The sequence below is a fragment of the Pelophylax lessonae genome (assembly GCF_965119305.1).
Source record: "Pelophylax lessonae genome assembly, chromosome: 8".
Lineage (NCBI taxonomy): Eukaryota > Metazoa > Chordata > Amphibia > Anura > Ranidae > Pelophylax > Pelophylax lessonae.
The window spans coordinates 77108941-77130748 of record NC_138775.1 but is presented as its reverse complement, the minus strand read 5'-3'; the positions used below and the strand labels follow the sequence as shown (position 1 = coordinate 77130748).

Below are 21808 nucleotides of genomic sequence, written 5' to 3'. Positions count from 1 at the left end.
GTGTGAATTAGCCCTCTTTAATTGTTTTTTACATTTTTTTAAAATTATATATTTTTTAAAAACTATTAAAAATGTTTCCATTTTTTAAGTTTTTAAAATTATTTATTACAATGTTTAATTTATATATTTTTTTACAATCTGTTATTTTTGGAATCCTGCAGTGCTGCAGGGGGGGAGTGAAGGGGGCACAGTGAACGAGGGGCACACGGGAAAGGGGGGGATCAGAAGCAGGCAGAACAGGTAGGGGGATCGGTGTCAGAGAATCAAATACAGGAACGATACCCTGTGTCTACGTCTCTACCCGCAGCAGCTGAAAGCTGGCAGGAGGGGTGAAAACTGGCTTTCAGCTGCTGCCAAGAGCCACACAGGGCTTCCTTCTTTAATTGCCCCTCTGCCCGACCACACCAATTCCCGTGCTGTTGGGGTCCCCCTGTGTGCTCGGGTCCCCTACAGGAGGACTGGTGGTCCCCCCCCCCCCCCCCCATCAGCGGCCCTGCTGTGTGCATATAACAACTCAGATGTGCAAGTATAGGCATACAGCCATTGTATCTGTCAGCCTGTCATTCATTTGTAAAGGCTGCTGGTCAAGCCTTAATAACAACACTCTTGAGTCCTGGGTGCAGACCTATGCAAAATTCTGGCAGTGTACGCCCGGAATGTGCCCTGCATATGCATGAACCCTTAGGGTACTTTCACACGGGCGATCTGATCCGATCCACCTGTCAGTTTTTCAGGCGGACCTGATCGGATGCTCCATGCATCCCTATGGGGCAGCGGATGTCAGCGGAGACATGTCCACTGACACCTGCTGCTGCCCGATCCGATCCTGTCCGTGAAATCCGGACAGATGGAAACCCTATTTTCCATCCGTCTGACGGATCGGATGGGATCGGATGAGAAAGGACAGGCGGTCCGTTCTCATCCAATCTCCCCATAGAGGACAGCGGAGATCTGACAGCTCCGTCTCTTATGCAAATGATTACTTACCTAAAATTGACTTTGTTTTGCCCTCTTGCAGTCCCTGTATAACAGAACATAGAGGATAGAGGAAGAAGGATTGGTATAAGGGGCCAATGCTATTTGCCGCTGTGTAAGAAATATGCTGATAGTAGATGAGAGCAGAGTGACAAAGAAATGAGCTGATCAGTCTGCTTTTTCTCTTTCTGACCATTCACAGGGTTGGGAGAAGACCTGTAGGTGTTATTCAACTGCAACAGAGAAAAATCAGGTCCCCTTCCCTTCAAGAATCTCAGAATTGGATGGACAGAGGGAAAAACTGCCAAAGGGTTTGCCTGGAGTTCAACTTTAAACTATAAAACTCCGTTGGACCAGGTTGGTAAGTGTGAAATTTTTCTTCTTTTTGAATTGCTTAGCTAAACACAATATTGGAAAAAAGAATAGGATTGTTCTTTTGTATTACGTAGTTTGAAGGGAAACGGAAACCCATCAGTGATACAACACCTGCAAGCTCCCTCTCTGGCACCAACTTCTTGCCCTTGGCTTCTTCTGGGTTCGGTGTCTTTGGTCATCTTATTTGGCTGGGTCAGGATAACAAAACTCTTGCGCATGCGCACTGGCGCTCATTCATTCCAGCAGTGACGTGTGCTGAGAATGTACACTGAGCTGTGTATGTAGCCATCCTGTGAGGAAGAAGGTTAAAGAGTCCCTATTGCAGAAGGAATATGGTGGGGTTGATTTATTAAAACTGGAGAGTGCAGAATCTGGCGCAGCTCTGCATAGAAACCAATCAGATTCCATTTTTTTTTTTTTTTGTCAAAGCTTAGTTATAAGCTGATTGGATACCATGACACAAGTATTTTTTAAGAGGAGTTCCGCCTGCCATTAAAAAATGAAAAGTCAGCAGCTACAAATACTGTAGCTGCTGACTTTTAAATATTAGAACTTACCTGTCCAGTGTTCCCGCGATGTTGGCACCCGAAGACGATTTTCGTATCGGCTCTCGGGTGCTGCCGCCACCATTCAGGGTAAGGGAACCCGGCAGTGAAGCCTTTTGGCTTCACAGCTGGTTCCCTACTGCGCATGCACGAAGCGTGCTGTGCTTTGTAATTGGTCCAGCGGCGAAGGAAAAAGAAGGGGGGCGGACTTCCGAGTGACAACGCCGCGGCACTTGTCTCCCGGAAGTGGAGAAGGGTACCTGTCAAAAACAGGTACCCATTCCCCCCTCCCCCCTGAAAGGTGCCAAATGTGGCACTGGAGGGGGGGAGGAAGCACATAAGCGGAAGTTCCACTGTTGGGTGGCACTCCGCTTTAAGGTGCATATTTTACTCAGCAAGAACCTTTCTTTAATGCAGAAAATACACAAATGCCTGAGTGAAGGAGGGTAACTCCACTTTTGTGGGAAAAAAAAAAAAAAAAAAAGCAAATAAACAAAAAATAATATTGCATATACAATTGGGACACATGTCATATTGTATCAGAATAGTATTAAAAATTAACTTTCCAATCTGTAAAGCTATAATTTTCTGTGAAATGCAATGCAATACGGCAACCTGAAGGAGTTCTGTACACAGATAGTGTACAGAATGCACCCCCACCACAGAAATGTAATTTCCTTCTTGTGATTGGCTTACTGATTTACCCAAAGTCTACACTAATCTACAAGACAGATTTTGGGCATCCCCTGCAACAAAAAGGTAATTTTTGGTGAGAATCTCCTAAAGGTAAATCACCTCTAAAGGGATGCAGACCCTGCAACTTTCCAATTAGGACCCTGCAAGTGCAGCAGCTGATTGATAAATATAAAATCACTACCATTAGATTCACTTTGCACATGGACACAGAGAAACAAAAAACTATTTCTTCACAGCAGAAACAGGTAGGAATCTGCAACAAGGTTTGTTAAATTCCTTGCATTGTACGTAGATCACCCAGAGGAGAATGTTTTTTCTCAGCCCTTAAAGGAGCACTTAGGAATAACTCTACTCAAAAGTAGAGTTATTCTTTAAGGGTTCCTACAAATGCATGCAGAATGCAGGAAATCACTCATTAACATAGGAAGCATTTTCCTAATCTCTGGGTGCACTCCCAGCAGGCAAGCATAGAATTTATATAGCCAATTGCAGCACCATTCAGGGCAATGCAATGTAGAGCAGGCAAGTATGAGCTGGCACAGCACAAAGTTTCCATTTCAGGGTGCTCCATATCACACATGAAGTCCCCTCTTTCATGCCCGCCTGTAGGAGCCCTTAAAAAAATATAGTATTTCCTTTAATATATAATTAGCATTTAAAAATATAGCTATTTCAGACAAGTCGTGGGACCACATGGTGATGGCTTGTGACTGCAATTTAGTGCGTGTTACATTAAAAGTGTGTTTTTTCTCTTCTATCATAATAAGGCATAGGGCTTCTGGATAAAGTACTAATTAAATCTTCCTGTTACAGTCAAGCATATCTAATGAGTTTATAAAGATCCAAGAAATCAGGAGCTCACATGGGTTCAGTGGAACTTGGTAATATCTGAAAAGATCATGTGTCAGTTCTATATGTTTGCAGAAACTACAAGGGAGAAAGCTGTACTTATTTGAAATGATGTGCGCAAAAAGCAATGCACCTAGAGACTACGTCTGATCTTACCAGATATCCACTGGACAGTGCAAGATGGACAAAGTAGCCTAATATGCATACCTAGGGACTTATAAAAGTCAGAATTCTTGAGAATGAAGTGGTGTGTGGGGCCTGTCCCTGATTTCTAGGGACTGTCCCTGATTTGTCCCTCTTTTCCTCCTAATTTGTCCCTCATTTTGGTCTGATCTATATAGCCTTATATAAAATGCACTTTTTATGTTTCAAAAAGTGTTTCCCGGTGCTAAACCTTTCATCCAATTTCGAAATTTGCTGTGTTAAAATAAAATAAAAAAAACAAAATAAATAGGAAAAAAAAATAAAATTTTAGCCGCCCCCCATCGCCGTGAGCTCGCGCACGAAAGAAAACTTATATGAAAGTCGCGCCGGTAATGAAATTGCTGTTCAAACCACACATGTGAGGTATCGCTGCGATTGCCAGAGCGCGAGCAATAATTTAAAAAAAGAGCTACACTCTAACTCTAAACTGGTAACCGTTAAAAAATTTTAAAGCGTCGCCTATGAAGATTTTTATTGACCGTAGTTTGTCGCCATTCCACGGGTATGCGCAATTTTAAACCGTTACATGTTGGGTATCTATTTACTCGGCGTGACATCATCTTTCACAATTTACAAGAAAATGGGCTAAATTTACTGTTTATTTTTTTTAAATATGATTTTTCGAAAAAAAATGGCATTTGAAAGACCGCTGCGCAAATATTGTGTCACAAAAAATATTGCATTGACCGCCATTTTATTCTCCAGAGTCTTTGCTAAAAAAAATAAATGTAATGTTTGGGGATCTAAGTAGTTTTCTAGCAAAAAATACTGATTTTAACTTGTAAACAAAAAGTGTCAAAAATAGGCTTGGGGCGTAAGTGGTAAAGCTAGAAAATAAAATATATAAAATATTTTCACTTTCACTAGGTAGACCGCTCCGTATCTTACCCAACCCTGCAATATCCCCCCCCCCCCCCCCCCCACACACACACACACACCTTGATGATCCTGGTATTTGAACACTTGAGTGGTAGTATACAAAAATTAGAAGTAAAAATCAACTACACAACTTGTCAAAAATGACACTAGAAGTAGAATTTCCTAAATGTTACATTTTGTCAACGAATTCCTTATTTGTTAGCTTTATTAAATACTTCTGAATCTTTTATGCACATTTTTGTAGGTTTATTTCTATACAATTCTTCTAGGACTGAAAAATCCTGTTATACTAGTTGATAGCCTCGTTTTATGTTTATAGTCACTGGTAAAAGTCTAACAAAAAACAAGTATCTTTATGAATTTAAAAAAGGTATTTTATGTGAGCTAATAGGAGCAAGATTTACAATTTTTGGGGTGCAATTCTGTAAAGAGCCAATGAAGTTATTTGTTAAAGAGGACTGTGAATGTTGTGGCAAAAAAAGGCAAGCAAAGGGCAAAGGACTAGTCACGAGTATTGCCTGAAGTTTCTCTACAGCTAGTCTTTTCCACATTACTGACTTACCATGCTTTCTACACTGAGTAGGTCTGTGGAGGAGGCCATCTTTGCCCTTCCTCATGTCAGAGCTGCCCTTTTGATGACTGATGACTGTCAGGAAAACATTCAAGAAGTAGCAGGAGAAGATTAGGATGCACAGATGAACATAATGCATGAAGCAGAAGCAGGGAGATCCTTGCACTGCAGCTTCTCTGATACAGCTTCCTCTCCAGCAAGGAGAACAGACAGCAGTACAGTAGTGACATCAAAAATTCTCACTCCGAATCCTGCAGTCAGAGGCATTGGTGTCTTATATTCACACAGCAAATATACAGCTGTGAAGTTACAGGAGAGTGCCTAGGCACAGTCACATGTCAGAAAGTGCTCTGCTATTTTTAAATTCAAGGAATTCAAGACAAAAGGTACATTTTTAAAACGGAGTTCCGGCCTATTTTGCAACTTTAGTGATTCCTGGAGTGCTCGCTATGCTGATCAACAATTGGGCATTTTCAATTTTTTTTCGGGGGTCCTTTACCTTATTTTCAGGGCATTTTTGATTGTACTTCCTCCTTCTCCCCCCTCTGTGGCCACGTCCACCGACATCACTTCCGCCTTTGCATTGCATCCTGGGAGCTGTTTGTCATCACTCCCAGGAGGCTGGAATCAGGAAAAACTCCCAGAACACTCCCTGGAATCAGGAAGCAGGACAAAGCAGATTACACTGCGGCTTCATATGCCCACGTCTAAGATGGCCGCGCCCAGACAGCGTTTTTCAAAGTAAGATTTTGGCTAAAATCCAATACTGTACACATTGTAAGTATGAGAATAGCGGTTCTGTAAAGGGCGATGGATTAGTATTATAGGGGTATTTTTAGTTAAAAAAGGTATTTGAGGCTGGAACTCCACTTTAAGGCATTATGTAGGGACAATAAACATTAAAAAGGTTCTAAAGCCTTAGGCCCCTTTCACACTTGCGGACCGTTCAGATCCACCTTTCAGTTTTTCAGGCGGATCTGAACAGATGCCCCTTGCATCTCTATAGGGCAGCGGATGTCAGTGGAGACATGTCCGCTGACATCTGATCCGATCCTGTCCATCAAATTCAGACGGATGTAAACCGTATTGTCCATCCGTCTGGCGGATCGGATGAGAACGGACAGGCGGTCCGTTCTCATCCAATTCCCCCTTAGAGGACAGCGGGGTTGTGACACCTCCGTCTCTGCATACAGAGCAGAGACAGAGCTGTCATCCACCTGCTCCGCAGGGATCGGCAGATCGATCATCCGCTGAGCAGAACGGCTCTGTCAATGGAACGGAGCCGTGTGAAAGGGGCCTTAAGGTTTTTCACCTTAATGCATTGTGTGCAAAAATGCATTTTTTATTAACAGAAAAAAAAAGGATGAAGGAGGCTTTTGTACTACTCTAGGTCTACTTTATTCAGCAGGGAAAATTGTGATCTTCAGATAATTTCTGGACGGCATTAGTCATTTCTTTTAATTTAATGATTTTGTTTTATTTAAATGTATTTTGACAACTCGTTCACATTGGAGCGACTTGTCAAGCCAAGTTGCACCCTATTGCTGGCAATTGCACTGTTCAAATCGAACCAACACCGACTTTTCGGTGTTGCATCGATTTAAAAAAATGTGGTTCCTGCACAACTTTTGGCAATTTCCGGTTTGACTTGCATAGACATCTGTGCATGAAGCCCCACATATGTCTTCCAAGGCGCCCCCAAAGTCGCACTGACTTGCGGTTTTAAAATCCTGCGATTTCAGATGAATGTGAACGACTTTTTTAGCGTTTTTATTGTACATAAAGATATTTGTTAGCCTTGTAGCAGATAATTTGATAATTTATCAAATGATACTATGTTGTATCAAAGGCTACAGAAAATGCTCAAGTAAAAATGTCTGCAAAAATGTCTATACAAGAGGTTAAAAAAATAAAATAAAACCTGCAAAAACGAGTGAAGAAGTGTGAATGCAGCCCAAGGCAGATTTCCTCTCCTTCTTGTAGGGTGGGGCAGTAGTGCCCCCTCCCTTATTGTGAATGAGTGAAGAATACCTGGCCTTTCCATAGGCAGTACCATGTTTGAGAACTGATTAGTAAGAGTATGAACACTGTGCAACTTTATCACTGGAGTTAATTCACTAAAGGAATAAATAATGTCCACTTACCCTCAGGAACAAAGTAATGCCATGTTACCTTTAAATAAATACTCAATCTTGTGCAGTGGAATTTATATTACAAAGCAGAATTGATGATTAAAGATAAAGCGGAGTTCCACCCCCCCCCCCCCTCCAAAAATTTAAAGCCAACAGATACACATACTGTAGCTGCTTACTTTTAATATTAGGACACTTACCTGTCCTGGTGTCCAGCGATTTCAGCACCGCAGCCGATGTTTCCATTGGCTGTCGGGTGCTGTCGCCGCCATTGCCGGTAAGGGAAGACTACTGCGCAGCACTTGGTAATTGGCAAGGAAGCAGAGGGAGGAGTAGGGGGCCGAACCTCTGACTTACCTCGCCGCGGCGAGGTCAATAGAAGTGGGGACAGGGTACCTGTCAAAAACAGGTACCCACTCCTCCCTGAAAGGTGCCAAATGTGGCACCAGAGGGAGGTAGGAGACAGATAAGCAGAAGTTCCACTTTTGAGTGGAACTCCACTTTAGCTTTCGACTGTTTTAGCACTTCACCCAATCTTTCTCTTTTACTAAATCAACACTGTCACCTTATCCATCTCTCTGGAAAAGGAAATCCCCTGATCCCTCCACACTCACCTTGAAACATAGAAACATAGAATGTGTCGGCAGATAAGAACCATTTAGCCCATCTAGTCTGCCCAATATATCTGAATCCTATGAATAGTCCCTGGCCCTATCTTATATGAAGGATAGCCTTATGCCTATCCCATGCATGCTTAAACTCCTTCACTGTATTTGCAGCTACCACTTCTGCAGGAAGGTTATTCCATGCATCCACTACTCTCTCAGTAAAGTAATACTTCCTCATATTACTTTTAAACCTTTGCCCCTCTAATTTAAAACTGTGTCCTCTTGTGGTAGTTTTTCTTCTTTTAAATATGCTCTCCTCCTTTACCGAGTTGATTCCCTTTATGTATTTAAAAGTTTCTATCATATCCCCTCTGTCTCTTCTTTCTTCCAAGCTATACATGTTAAGGTCCTTTAACCTTTCCTGGTAAGTTTTTTCCTGCAATCCATGTACTAGTTTAGTAGCTCTTCTCTGAACTCTCTCTAGAGTATCTATATCCTTCTGGAGATATGGCCTCCAGTACTGCGCACAATACTCCAAGTGAGGTCTCACCAGTGTTCTGTACAGCGGCATAAGCACTTCTCTCTTTCTACTGCTTATACCTCTCCCTATACATCCAAGCATTCTGCTGGCATTTCGTGCTGCTCTATTACATTGTCTTCCCACCTTTAAGTCTTCTGAAATAATTACTCCTAAATCCCTTTCCTCAGATACTGAGGTCAGGACTGTGTCAAATATTCTATATTCTGCCCTTGGGTTTTTACGCCCCAGGTGCATTATCTTGCACTTATCCACATTAAATTTCAGTTGCCAGAGTTCTGACCATTCTTCTAGTTTTCCTAAATCCTTTTCCATTTGGCGTTTCCCTCCAGGAACATCAACCCTGTTACATATCTTTGTGTCATCAGCAAAAAGACAAACCTTACCATCGAGGCCTTTTGTAATATCACTTATGAAGATATTAAACAAAATTGGTCCCAGTACAGATCCCTGAGGTACCCCACTGGTAACATGACCTTGTTCTGAATGTTCTCCATTGACTACAACCCTCTGTTGTCTGTCACTCAGCCACTGCCTAATCCACTCAACAATATGGGAGTCCATGCTCAATGACTGCACACCTCCTTGCTCCTTTGCAGCTGGCACTGTGGTCGACAACCTTTAAGAGTGGCGATGTTGCTTTCCCAGCAAAGTGACATTGCTCCAAATGCTTAGGCCCAGGCAATGTCACAAGGGAGCAATGCACATACTTCTCACCTGGAAATGATCGGTATTCTCACCAGCTGTAGGGGAGCAATGAGCTGCAAGGGAGCACAGGTAAGGTCAGTATATGGTCGGGTTGAGGGGCGAAGGGGCTTTCCAAAAACACTATCACCTTGTCCTACATCAGAGGTGTCAAAGTAAATTTCATCACGGGCCATATCAGCATTATGGTTGCCCTCAAAGGACCAGTTGTATCTATGGGCCTAGATTTCCAGGGCATCCTACCCCCACTTACATCAGATGTCAATATCTCCTCCATCATCAGAAGTCAAGTCACCCTCCCTTACATTCCAGCACACCCTTCTTACCTTGTTCTACTGCAAAGCTGGGAAGCAGAAAGTGCAGGGTCTGAAGGAGGACCAGAGGAGGGCTGGAGTCAGCTGGCAGAGTCTGCTGAATGCTGAGATTAGGGGAGGGGGTGCTTCAGCTGCACAGAGAGGCACAGGATCTGTAGGCAGAGTTCTGCCCTCCTTTCTGCTGCTGACTGCTGAGACAAGGTGGGAGTGGAGAGGGAGGGGGTGCTGCAGGTGCAGGAGAGATGCCTCATAAAATGGCCTGGAAGGCTGGAATTGGCCACTGGGCCTTGTGTTTGACACATGTGCCCTACATGAATAAGGGAACAGTGTATCTTTACGCAGCCTTGAAATCCTACTGCTTAGTAGAGGTAATTGAGCAAATGCAATAGTATTGCTGTGTATGAGTGATTGCATGTGACAGCAAATGAGAACCATTTGCTTCATTGTACTATGGGTAGATTATTATTCTTAGGGCAAACAGGGATATCAGGACCCTCTGTACTAATAAACCCAATAGGCTTTATTTAAAGTGTTACTAAACCCAGGAGCTTGCATTCACTATATCAATCAATATACGCTTTTTGGGATTTTTTTTTTAACCAAAATTATGTAGCAGAATACAAATTGGCCTAAATTGATGAAGAAATTAAGATTTTTTTCCATTTTGTATTGGATATGTTTTATAGCAGAAAGTATATAAAAAATATATATTTTTTTCAATATTGTCAGCCATTTTTTTGTTTATAGTGCAAAAAATAAAAACCGCAGAGGTGATCGAATATCACCAAAACAAAGCTCTATGTGTAAGAAAAAAAGGACATCAATTTTATTTGGGTACAACGTTGCATGACTGCGCAATTGTTAGTTGAAGCAACACAGTGCCATATTACAAAAAAATGGCCTGGTCATAAGGGGTTAAAACCTTCCAGGGGGTGAAGTGGTTTAAAGCACCGTTTTTACACATTTCTGTGTTTGCATACAATGTACAGTCATAATTTATTTCCCTAAAGATGATTGGATATTTTTAGTGAACATGTAAGGGCCTAGTTACACGCTTGCATTGTGGTAGCGCGGCGCAACTCACATTGCATGAATTACAATGTCATTCATTCTGGGTGGCACCACAACACACTAATGCCACGTACATGAATTGCAGTAGGGTGCAACAGGTGGCAATGCACTGAAGTGTTTTCCAGTGCAATGCATTTAAAGATTAAATGGACCGCCTTAATACAATGACACAACATGTGTTAACTCACCCTATAGATGTATACGGGCCTATAATGTAAAACTTTTTTTTATTAAACTTTTATAAAGTTGCAGAATGCAAACAATTTAAGGTGGTGTAAGTACCAAAAGTTGAAATATCCATTTTGCGTAGATTGAACCAATATATATTTTTTTATTTTATTTATTTTTTTATTTTTTGTTTTTTAGTACATTTTGTTTCAAAGGATTAAAAAACTGATCAATCAATTTTTTACCAGTAGAATGCATAGGAATGAAAGAGCAATTCAAGGATTGTTTTTAATTTTACACCACAAAACATTTTATTGCTGGCTCTTTTTCCACTTCTCTAATCATATTTCCATTGTACATGGCTCCAGACAGTGAAAGCTTGTGCTTTATTGTAATGAGGATTTTGAGATTACTAACACTGAACCAGATATAGTAAAAACATACTTTTTTTACCTATCACTTTTTCAATTACATGCACTTTTTCTTTTTGATTACTTTCATAATTTAAATTTGTAAGCCATAGAATCTTTTTTTAGATTTTTTTTTTTAAATCTCTTTTTATTCAATTTTGCAAACCAACAAATCATACAGAAAAAGAAAAAAAAAAAGATAGATAATAATCACAATATCAAAGTCTATTATTCTATTTTTTTAGATTTTAACAAACTTCTATTCTTTTATTACTATACCTATAATCTGGTTTTGTTTGTCTATATTGTAATACTTGAGCATTTTAATAGAAAATCTCTTGCTACATCAAACTTTAAATATTTTATCTGCCACTTTAGATGAATAATTAAGTATTTAATAAAACATAGCTTACAGCAAGGAAGACAAATTAACACAAGATTGAACTTGTTGACTGATTATGCTTATAAACCACAAAGTGAATTAGTCATTAACATCTGCCTAGGTTATAATGTCTTGTTCGTCATTTGTGGATTGCGATAGATTGAGCAACCTTCAGATCTCCAATGCTTCTCTTTATGAAGGCTTTCTGTGGGAAGTTACATCAACCACATCGCATCCACGTTATCATTAAAAAGGAAGATATCCATGACACATTCTAGTGTGTAGGTGTTCTTCTGGTTTTAAGGGCTTAAAATTAATTGGGTAAAAGGTCGAGAGAGGTTGATTATAGGTCATATGAAGATACATTGCGAAATGGGAAGAGTGAGATTTCTATGCCATGTTAATGGAGATTAACAAATGTGGGCTCAATTATAAATAGATAAAATGTGGTTAAATGATGTGGGGTGTTTCATAACACACTGGTATCCATTACCCCACAATCATGTGTTTTAGATGGACAAGTATGATCAGTTTTGGGACAAGGTCACATAGAGCCCAGGGCAAACATGAGAAACTGAGTCCAACCCCCCCCCCCCCCGAAGAATCATGACCATTATGTGTCAGCAAAAATCCCCCCCCCCCCATCTCTGCCCCCTCCATCCCCCAAATCCTACCAGCACAAATGCCTCTCCCCAAAAAAATCACCCCTCCAACACAAATCTTCCACCCCTTAAAATTTACCCTTTGAGTATTTTGTTTAATATATTTTTATTGAGGTTTAAAGAAACAAAACAGAACACATACAGCACAATCCGACATAGTATAAAATGAAAAACAGAGGAATCCAAACAATGAGAGGGCAAGCTCCCGTAGTAGGCCATGCAGTGCCTCAAGTATAAAGGAGACTACCGGTGCTGTAATCAACCTGGCATACAAGCACGAAAAAGAGTACATCCATAAAACCTTATCCCTCAAAGTAGGGGGAGGACAAGGAGGAACAGGGGGTGAAGAAGAGATAAAGGAGGGAAGGACTCTGAGTATTCATTACCCCTCCCCACTCCAAATCCCCCTCCTAGCACAAACACCTCCTGATCAACCCTCCTAGCACAAAAAATCTTCTCCCATCCCCCCTTCCAACACAAATCACCCCTGAATCACCACTCCTAGCACATCCAGCCTAAAATTGTCCTCCTAGAGCAATTCTTACCCCCTGCTGCCCCCCAAATTCCTCCTCCCACCAGAAATTCCCTCCCTTCTCAATCTCCTTGTGGTGCGCCCCCACCTCACATGATATCACAGTGCCCAGAGCAGACTCCCCTCCTACTCATCCCTTGTCCTGGCCCTGAGTATGATGTAGATATATATATATATATATATATATATATACATATACGTAGATAGTATATATATATATATATATATATATATATATATATATATATATATACATATGATTTGACCGTGATGGGAGACGGAGTAGATAGAGATTGTGGACTGTGTGCCGAATGGAAAGATATGGAGTATATATTGTGGAATATGTCATGCTGCTCTGTGGTTCCTATTCCTAACATGCAGAATTTTGTATGGCCCTCAGATCCCAGCAGCCTGTACTGAGAGCAGGAACATTGATTTGTAAAGGTGCAATAGCAGTGATCTTAACTCACCTTATGTAACATGTCTTCGGTCTCTTGTCTCCTGCAGCATGTCTGCAGTCTCCAACCACTTTTAGCATGTCCACAGGCTCTGACCATCATTTCCCAAACTCTCTGTCAGTCCTTTCTAGCATTGTGTATCCTAAACATTAATATACTAAACATTATGTGTGACTTTGATTAAAATCAGTGGCCGCAGTTGAGCCCCCATAGTCCACCGTAAATTGATAAGCACCGCTGTACAGAGTGGTGTGGAGCACATGCCCATCATGGAGTACGAAGTAGAGAGATGTGGAGTTTGTGTCATATAGAGCAGTGTATTTTACTCAACATACAGTGCAAATATTAATCTTTGTGGGGAACAGTTCCTGTGGCAAAATGGAGGTTACCAGAAGAAGAATAGAAGGAATGGTAACTTGGAGCACTGCTGACAAGGAAATCCTGAGCAGTTGCCTAATTTGACACCCCTTACCCCCCAGACAGGCTCTCTGAGACAGCTGAGCATAGATAGTTACATAGTAGTTAAGGTTGGAAAAGGACACAGGTCTATCCAGTCCAACCTATGTGTATGTTATTTTACGTTTTCTATTCTAAGAGTATACATATCTCTGTATATTGTGCTATTGTGCACATTGAGGAAGACATCTAGAGGTTTTTTATTTCATCAATACTCCCCACTGATATCACTTCCTAAGGAAGGGTGTTCCACACTTTTGCTGCTCTGATTGTAAAAAAAATGACTCCACAATTTAAGATTAAACCTCCAGTCGATTTACTTTTAAAGAAACAAAAAACCCTTTAAATTGTGTCAGTGACCTAAAATGAATTAAGTCAAACACGGATAATGTTGGCGCTCCAGGTATATGGGCAAATTGGGACAGATTAAAAGCATGTATACAAATACAACATCAGGAGTCCATAAGCAAGGTCCATAAGGAGTTCCAAGTGGGCTGATGGTGGGTCAGCGACAAAGGGTAAAGCTCTTCTGAAGAGTGAAGTCAACTCTGTGTATGAAGGTAAAAAAGGAAACAGGAAGAGCGCCTCTAAGTGCAGTAGTTTACTACGTACAATGCGCACAATGGTAAATTCACATTAAAATTGAAGTAAAAGCTCATCTGATGGGTCCGATGGTGATTATGGTGCGGTGTAGGATCTTCAGTCTCGGCTTTTGGCTACACCGCACCATGATCACCATCGGACCCATCAGATGAGCTTTTACTTCAATTGTAATGTGTGTTTACTTTTGTGCGCATTGTACGTAATAAACTACTGCACTTAGAGGCGCTCTTTCTGTTTCCTAAAATGAATCAAGTGATAACCATCTTTAGAGTCAATATTGATTAATTTGTAGATAGCAGGTTGCAGATCAATGTAGATAAAGCACCAGAATAGGCAACAGAGTTCAAGAAAGTGGAGCAGCAGAATGACATTCTTACTACTATACAAGGAAAAATCTAGTTGAGTGCAATCACTAGGTGAAGCCATTCGGAAATAAAGGACAGTCTAGGACAATGCAATATGTCCTGTGCAATATAATGGATAAGAAGATGGGAATGAAAAGAGCCAGAGAGAAAGTTACAGGGAAATGGACACTGGGCAGAGAGCAGACTGTGTAATGGGGCCCAATCTGAGAGATTGCTTATGCTCCTTTGAGCTAATGTTGTAACGAGCCAAATCCTATAGCAGTGATAGAAGAACTTGCATGATGGCTTTATACTACATAGGATATGTAAGTCATTCAACATCCCACCATTCCTCAGTTCGTGAACTGGAACTGTCTAGGGCAAATCTGAGTTTTTCCACATTGGCCGCTTTAATCCTGACCACTAAAAGATGTTCAATGAGATTGGCAAATTTACTGAAAATTGAGCTACCTTGACTCTGATTGGTAAAATCAAGGCAAATGGGAATTCAAATACTGTAGGTTGGCTTACCTCTGCATCTTACATTAATGTATTCAAAAAAATTCTTCAAAGAGTTCCAGTACACAACATTTTATTAGCACAGAACAGTAAAACAAACTGTGAAAACTAATAGATGTCTTTGCAAAAAATGTGGTCTAGTGGGTTTCATTCATATATTTTCAGCCTGCTCCAAACTGACTTTCTATGGTTCATCTACAATGCTTTCTTTGATCTATAGTCTGTCTACATTCTATTTATTTTTTAGTATAGTCTATATGAAATGCTTAAGTCCCCATTCACACTAGCGCAACTTGTCAGGCGACCTGGTCGCCTGACAAGTCGCGGTGGGTCGCCTGCCATTGATTAGCACAGGACCCGTTCTAATAGGAGCGACACAGCGACTTAGAAAAAGGGTCCTGTACTACTTTGGGGCAACTTGGAGGCGACTTGCATTGACTTCAATGATTTGAAGTCCGTGCATGTCGCGCCGAGGTCGCGGTGCACAATGTGCACCGCGACTTCACAGGTCGCCCCGGCAAGTCGTGTCGCCCCTGTGTGAATGGGCTCTAAAAGTGCCCCCACCATGTTTCCTTAATGCCTCATACAAACGATCAGATAATCGTACAAGAAAAATCGCTTTCGTATTGATCGCACGATATTCTGATCATTAGTACACAGCTTTCGACAGTCCATCACGTCATTTCGTCCAACAAAATCCGAAGGGACAAACACAAAAATTTTTTGTCGTACGATAGCCTACCGAATGACAATCGTTTAATCAGTACAGTATGCGTCCGCTAAAAATCGATAGACAAAGACCACGCGTGATCAGAAACACTAAAATAACCCTGAAAAAGCCTGGCTGCCATTGTTTTTGTTTTGCACTATCTCATACGTAGCTATGCAACCAGAAAGCTTCATACGAAAAAAATCATACATTTAGTACGCATTGTTGAATTCGATATTAGTATCATGCAGCAAAATGCGAACGATAAGTCATCTGATTATCTGATCGTGTGTGCGAGGCATTACTCTCATGCATACATTATGTTTTATTTTATTCATTTATAAAGCACTGACCTGCCACTGCAGATGTTCCACAAAGAAGCACATGATCCAACATCCTTACTACAGGCCTACATTATACATTAACCACACAGGCAGAATATATAAATCTTTTGCAGATCTTAAGCTCAGTTATAATTGACTATGATATCCTGCCATGAGTATCTATAAAATTTCACATAGCTGAAAATAACTGTTACTGTATATGTTACTGTAAATAATGCTTAGCAAGTTGAGCCTGTTGTTCTTGATGTGAATTATACCCAAGGCTCTGTATTGTGATATTACTAATATTTGCTAGCATATCATATATAATGGAACCTACCTAATGATATATGGCTGCCAGTGTCTTGTGTAAGGTAAACAATAAAGAGCACACAGTAATTGGCCTTCTATATGTATGGTTCCGTGTAGAGTAGACTGAAGGTGCTAACTGCATGCTACCGTTCTCAGCATTCACTCTAAGGCTGACCATACATGTTCAATTTTCTGGTACAATTTTCCTTTAGATTTGCCAAAAACCATAAAATATGAAGTCAAAACTAAACAATTTTCAATTGTATCCAATTATGTAGACCCTTGCTCTACATAGTATAAGGTACATCTAAAGGAACATATATGGCCAGCCTTATATTGACACTGGGACCAACACAATGTTCCCCTTTCTAAAGTATACCTTTTTTTGCTGTTACACCTCATATAGAGCAGCAATTTAATTTTTAGCACAATTCATAAATCTACTTTTTCTTATAAAGTTTAAAGATAATGGGGGGGGGGGGTAAAACAATTCTGACAAAAGAAAATGGTGGGAGGACTAGAGGTTGGGATTCAATTGTTGTATTTTCTGAATCCCTTTCTGAAAATGCTTATTGTCTACTACTAATACTGACTATAGTAATAGACAGTTTGGACAAAGTTCAGTTTAAAATCAGAAATCCCTATCCTTAGACATGTTTTGGGTCGATGACTTAAGCATTGAAGCAAGAGGGTCAGCGTGACAGCCAGACAGCTACCAATTTAAGAAGGAGAGGTCAGCAGTGGAAGCTTCTGTGTTACTCTTCTTTCATTTTATTAATCTTATTTTTTTATTGTATATCCAGTGATGTCTGAACTGCTTTGCTTTGAAATGTTCTTTGGTGTCTCATTGTTTGAAATAATTCCTACTTCTTAAGGCCCCATTCACAGGCGGTATCCGTAAGTTTCAGAGGAGGTTCCTAGACTGAACCTCTACTGAATCAGATCAGAACGGTACAGATATAACATTTTTGACATCAATGTCTGTTCTGAATTTTCATCCATGGAAAAAATGGACCCAAGTAATCCCTATGCTTGTGTTGTGCCAACGTGCATCTGCCTATATGCACCCTCTTTCTGTCCATTCAGTAAAAGTGGACCTAAATGCAGACTTTTCCTGTTAACTCTGATGGATCTGAATGGACCAGGAGGTGGGCAGATGTAGATGGAGGCAAGCCCACTTATATTCATTCGGCCATAGGGTTGTTTGTTGACTGCTTAATTTGTGTACTCATGGGTCAAAGAAATGGACAGTCAGACCACCCATGTGAAAGGGACCTAAGTCTTCAATAATAACCTTTTAGGTCCATGTTAGTTCAGGAGGCCAACTATATCTGTTTTCTTACATATATAAATACATGTTTTACCTCCTGCTAGCCTGATTGCTGTAACCTTTTAAAAATCAACAATGTATTTCAAAGATTACCTGTTGTACTATGCCTTTGGCTCATCTGTTCTTTTAAGTGCCGGTTCACACTAATACGACTTGTCAGGCGACTTGGTCAGCCTGGCAAGTCGTGTCCCGTCGCGGTCATTGAGTAGTACAGGACCGGTTCTAATAGGAGCGACACAAGTCGCTCCGACTTAGAAAAAGGGTCCTGTGCTACTTCGGGGCAATCACTTGAGACATCCATGTGAGTATTTTGTTTGAGTAAGTGTCGGTTCACACTAGGTCGCTCCGACTTAGGGGGCGACCTGTAAAGTCGCGTGCAGCGTGACTTTGGCGCGACTTGCAAGTCGCCTCCAGGTCGCCCCCTAAGTCGGAGCGACCTAGTGTGAACCGGCACTTACTCAAACAAAATACTCACATGGATGTCTCAAGTGATTGCCAACGCTATCCAGGGCTGGTAGTTGTGGTTTGAGAATGATAATGAAAGCCTAAGATTTAAAAGGGCAATAGAAATATTTCAGTTATATGTTGAGTCTGGTAGGCTGAATACAGTACTGTGCTGGATTTTTATATTTTGGGGAAGCTGGAAATTAGGCCTCCATACCATTGTCCTTGGCTCTATTCCCATCCATGTTTTGAGTTTTAGATGTTTACACCCATATTTGGTTGTTCTCATTCTTACTGCATCCTCAATAAAATAAAATGTACTGTAAATCCAACAGGGACATCTGTTTATAATGGCCATATCTGGTGCTAAGCATTTGAAACTTAAGCGCATTTGATTTTCTCTAAGAAAAGGGAACAATCCTTTTACTTGGGCTCTACCAAAATATAAGATGTCAACTTGGGGGATACGTATGTACATACACTATATTGTCAAAAGTATTGGTAGGCCTGCCTTTACATGCACATGAACTTTAATGGCATCCCATTCTTAGTCCGTAGAGTTCAATATTGAGTTGGCCCACCCTTTGCAGCTATAACAGCTTCAACTCCTCTGAGAAGGCTGTCCACAAGGTTTAGGAGTGTGTCTATAGAAATGTTTGACCATTCTTCCAGAAGCGCATTTGTGAGGTCAGAAACTGATGTAAGAGAAGGCCTGGCTCACAGTCTCCACTCCAGTTCATCCCAAAGGTGTTCTATAGGGTTGAGGTCAGGATTCTGTGCAGGCCAGTCAAGTTCCTCCACCCCAAACTCCATCATCCTTGCCTTTATGGACCTTGCTGTGACTTGTGCACAGTTATGTTGGAACAGGAAGGGGCCATCCCCAAACTGTTCCCACAAAGTTGGGAGCATGAAATTGTCCAAAATGTGTTGGTATGCTGATGCCTTAAGAGTTCCCTTCAGGCACTGATGTTGGATGAAAAGGCTTGACTCTCAGTCTCCACTATAATTCCCCCCAAAGGTGTTCTATCGGGTTGAGGTCAGGACTCTGTGCAGGCCAGTCAAGTTCCTCCACCCCAAACTTGCTCAGCCATGTCTTTCTTTGTGCATTGTCATGTTGGAACAGGAAGGGGCCATCCACAAACTGTTCCCACAAAGTTGGGAGCATGAAATTGTCCAAAATGTCTTGGTATGCTAATGCCTTAAGAGTTCCCTTCACTGTAACTAAGGGGCCAAGCCCAACTCCTGAAAAACAACCCCACACCATAATCCCCCCTCCACCAAATGATTTGGACCAGTGCAAAAAGCAAGGTTCATAAAGACATGGAAGAGCGACTTTGGGGTGGAGGAACTTGACTGGCTTGCTCAGAGTGCTGACCTCAACCCCATAGAAAACCTTTGGGATGAACTAGAGCAAAGAATGTGGGACAGACAGACCTTGTCCAACATCAGTGCTTGACCTCACAAATGCCCTTCTGGAAGAATGATCAAACATTCTCATAGACACACTCCTAAACCTTGTTGACAGTCTTTCCAGAAGAGTTGAAGCTGTTATAGCTGCAAAGGGTGGGCCAACTCAATATTGAACCTTACGGACTAAGACTGGGATGCCATTAAAGTTCATGTGAGTGTAAAGGCATGTGTCCCAATACTTTTGACAATATAGTGTATGTTAATACAACATAAAACAAATCTTTCTATATTTTCTCAGATTTTTATTAAATAATTGTATTTTGGTGCAGTGCTTTTTTTCGTACTTTGTGCAGAAATCTAGTTTGTCATTGTGTGTGTGTGTGTGTGTGTGTGTATACATATATATATTTTTAAATTGCTATGCCTATAAATCGTGTTAACTCAGTCCTGGTAGAAAGAATTCAAGACTCTGCCAAATACAGTCAGTCATCAGAAACCTGCCCAAGCTGGAGTTAATTTATAACTAAATTAAAAGATTCTATAAAAAGAGAACATGAATACAAAGCATATTAACTTCTAACAAGGAAAAAAATGCCATGATAAAGATATGTAACTGGTTAGTGCTGAAGATTTTATGGTTGAGGAACTGGATTCTAGGTGTGTCCTGGGCAGCAAATCACAAACCAGTGAAATTGTAATGGGCCATAGAGATCATTATCAAGTCCAATACAAGTTCACACGCAAAATACAGTCCTGCCCTATGCAAACAGTGTGTGTGTGTATAATCAGAGCTCAGACTTCCAGCTTCACACCTTTCTGGGGAACCCTGAACAAAGAATTTTTTTTCTTAAGGCGATAAATGTATAATGCAAACAAAAGATTTAAGCAAGTTATACAGATTAGACAGCGGATGGATCATATATACTGTACGAAATCCAATAGCCAGCCTATAATAATTTTCAGAAGTTCTGGGTATATATAGTACATGTATTCTTGTGCTTGTTTTCCACTCCAGCACCAACAGGCATCAATCTTATCTTAAGGGGCCAAGACTAAGGTGGTCATAAGATGTGGAAAGGGGTCTACAATGTAATGGATGATGAACTGGAGATCCTCACCTAGTCCAGTTTAAGTCATCTGTTAACCAGTTTATGGTAATAAATACCCGATCCTGAAAATTTCATCCATGATCTTAATGTCTATCGGCATCTGCACCCCTGGTCAGTGAATTTCTGGGGAGAAGTCAGGCAAACCCTTTTGTTCTTTAGATTTGAACAGCGCCAGGGGGTGTTTGATGTGTGCATTATTGGTCCGCATGGCTGTACATCATCAGTATGATCAGTTGCTAAAGCAGTCAGCTAAAGATATCAATTTAGCCAATCTTCTTAAAAAGGTGTTTCCTGAAATCCATTATTTTATTTATTTAAAAAATGATGGTTTATTGACCAGATCATACAAAAGTAATCTGTAATCAGGGGACTTAGTTGCTTTTTATATTTTGGGGACTTCAGCCTCAAGATTTTCCCACCATAGTACTTACCTACTCTAGAGGTTTCGGTGTAGCTTCCCACTTTGGGGTAATCCACAACTTTTAGTTGTATGTTTCAAAACGTGAAATTTTATTAATGGGTAGACTAACTCTGTAATCCTCAACCTAAACCAACACATTAACCTAACTTGTAATTCCAACCCTATCAACCCTAAGCCTACACCTGATGTTAACTCATAATTGCTTATTAGGATGTTAAAAAGTCTTTATCTTAACCCCCTTAGCCCCCTTAGCGGTATCCCCGAGCGTGACTCGGGGTGGATTTTTTATGCTACTATAGGTATCCCCGAGTCACGCTCGGGGTAGATGTGCAGAGCGTGGCGATCCAGCGAAGATCTTCCATTGCTGTGATCGCCAGCTCGTCCGTCGCTCTGATGACTTCCTGGTTCCGTTCCCTGCAGCAGCAATGGTGCATGGGAGCGGAACTGGGAGGGAAATTCAAATGTTGCACAAAACACAAACACATAACATTTATATTATATATATATATATGTATATATATATATATATATATATATATATATATATATATATATATATATATAAATATATATATACTCATACATATATATATATATATATATATATATATATATATATATATGCACACACACACATATATATATATATATATATATATATATATATATACACACACATATAACGCATGAATTATAATCTAATCAATAATATAATTTTATTATATTTTATATATATATATATATATATATATTA

At 40.5% G+C, this 21808-nt stretch overlaps 1 protein-coding gene across 2 annotated transcripts in view; it reads left to right on the top strand.

Moving 5' to 3' along the window:
• The window catches only part of PPARG (peroxisome proliferator activated receptor gamma), a 120723-nt gene that overhangs the window by 12625 nt on the left and 86290 nt on the right, over positions 1 to 21808 (top strand). The window contains exon 2 of one of the 2 annotated variants that reach the window (XM_082266533.1): positions 1178 to 1332. The gene's annotated coding sequence lies outside the window, so the exon portion shown is untranslated. Of the gene's footprint in view, positions 1 to 1177; positions 1337 to 21808 lie in introns of both variants that reach the window. The other variant, XM_082266532.1, reaches the window with a different exon arrangement.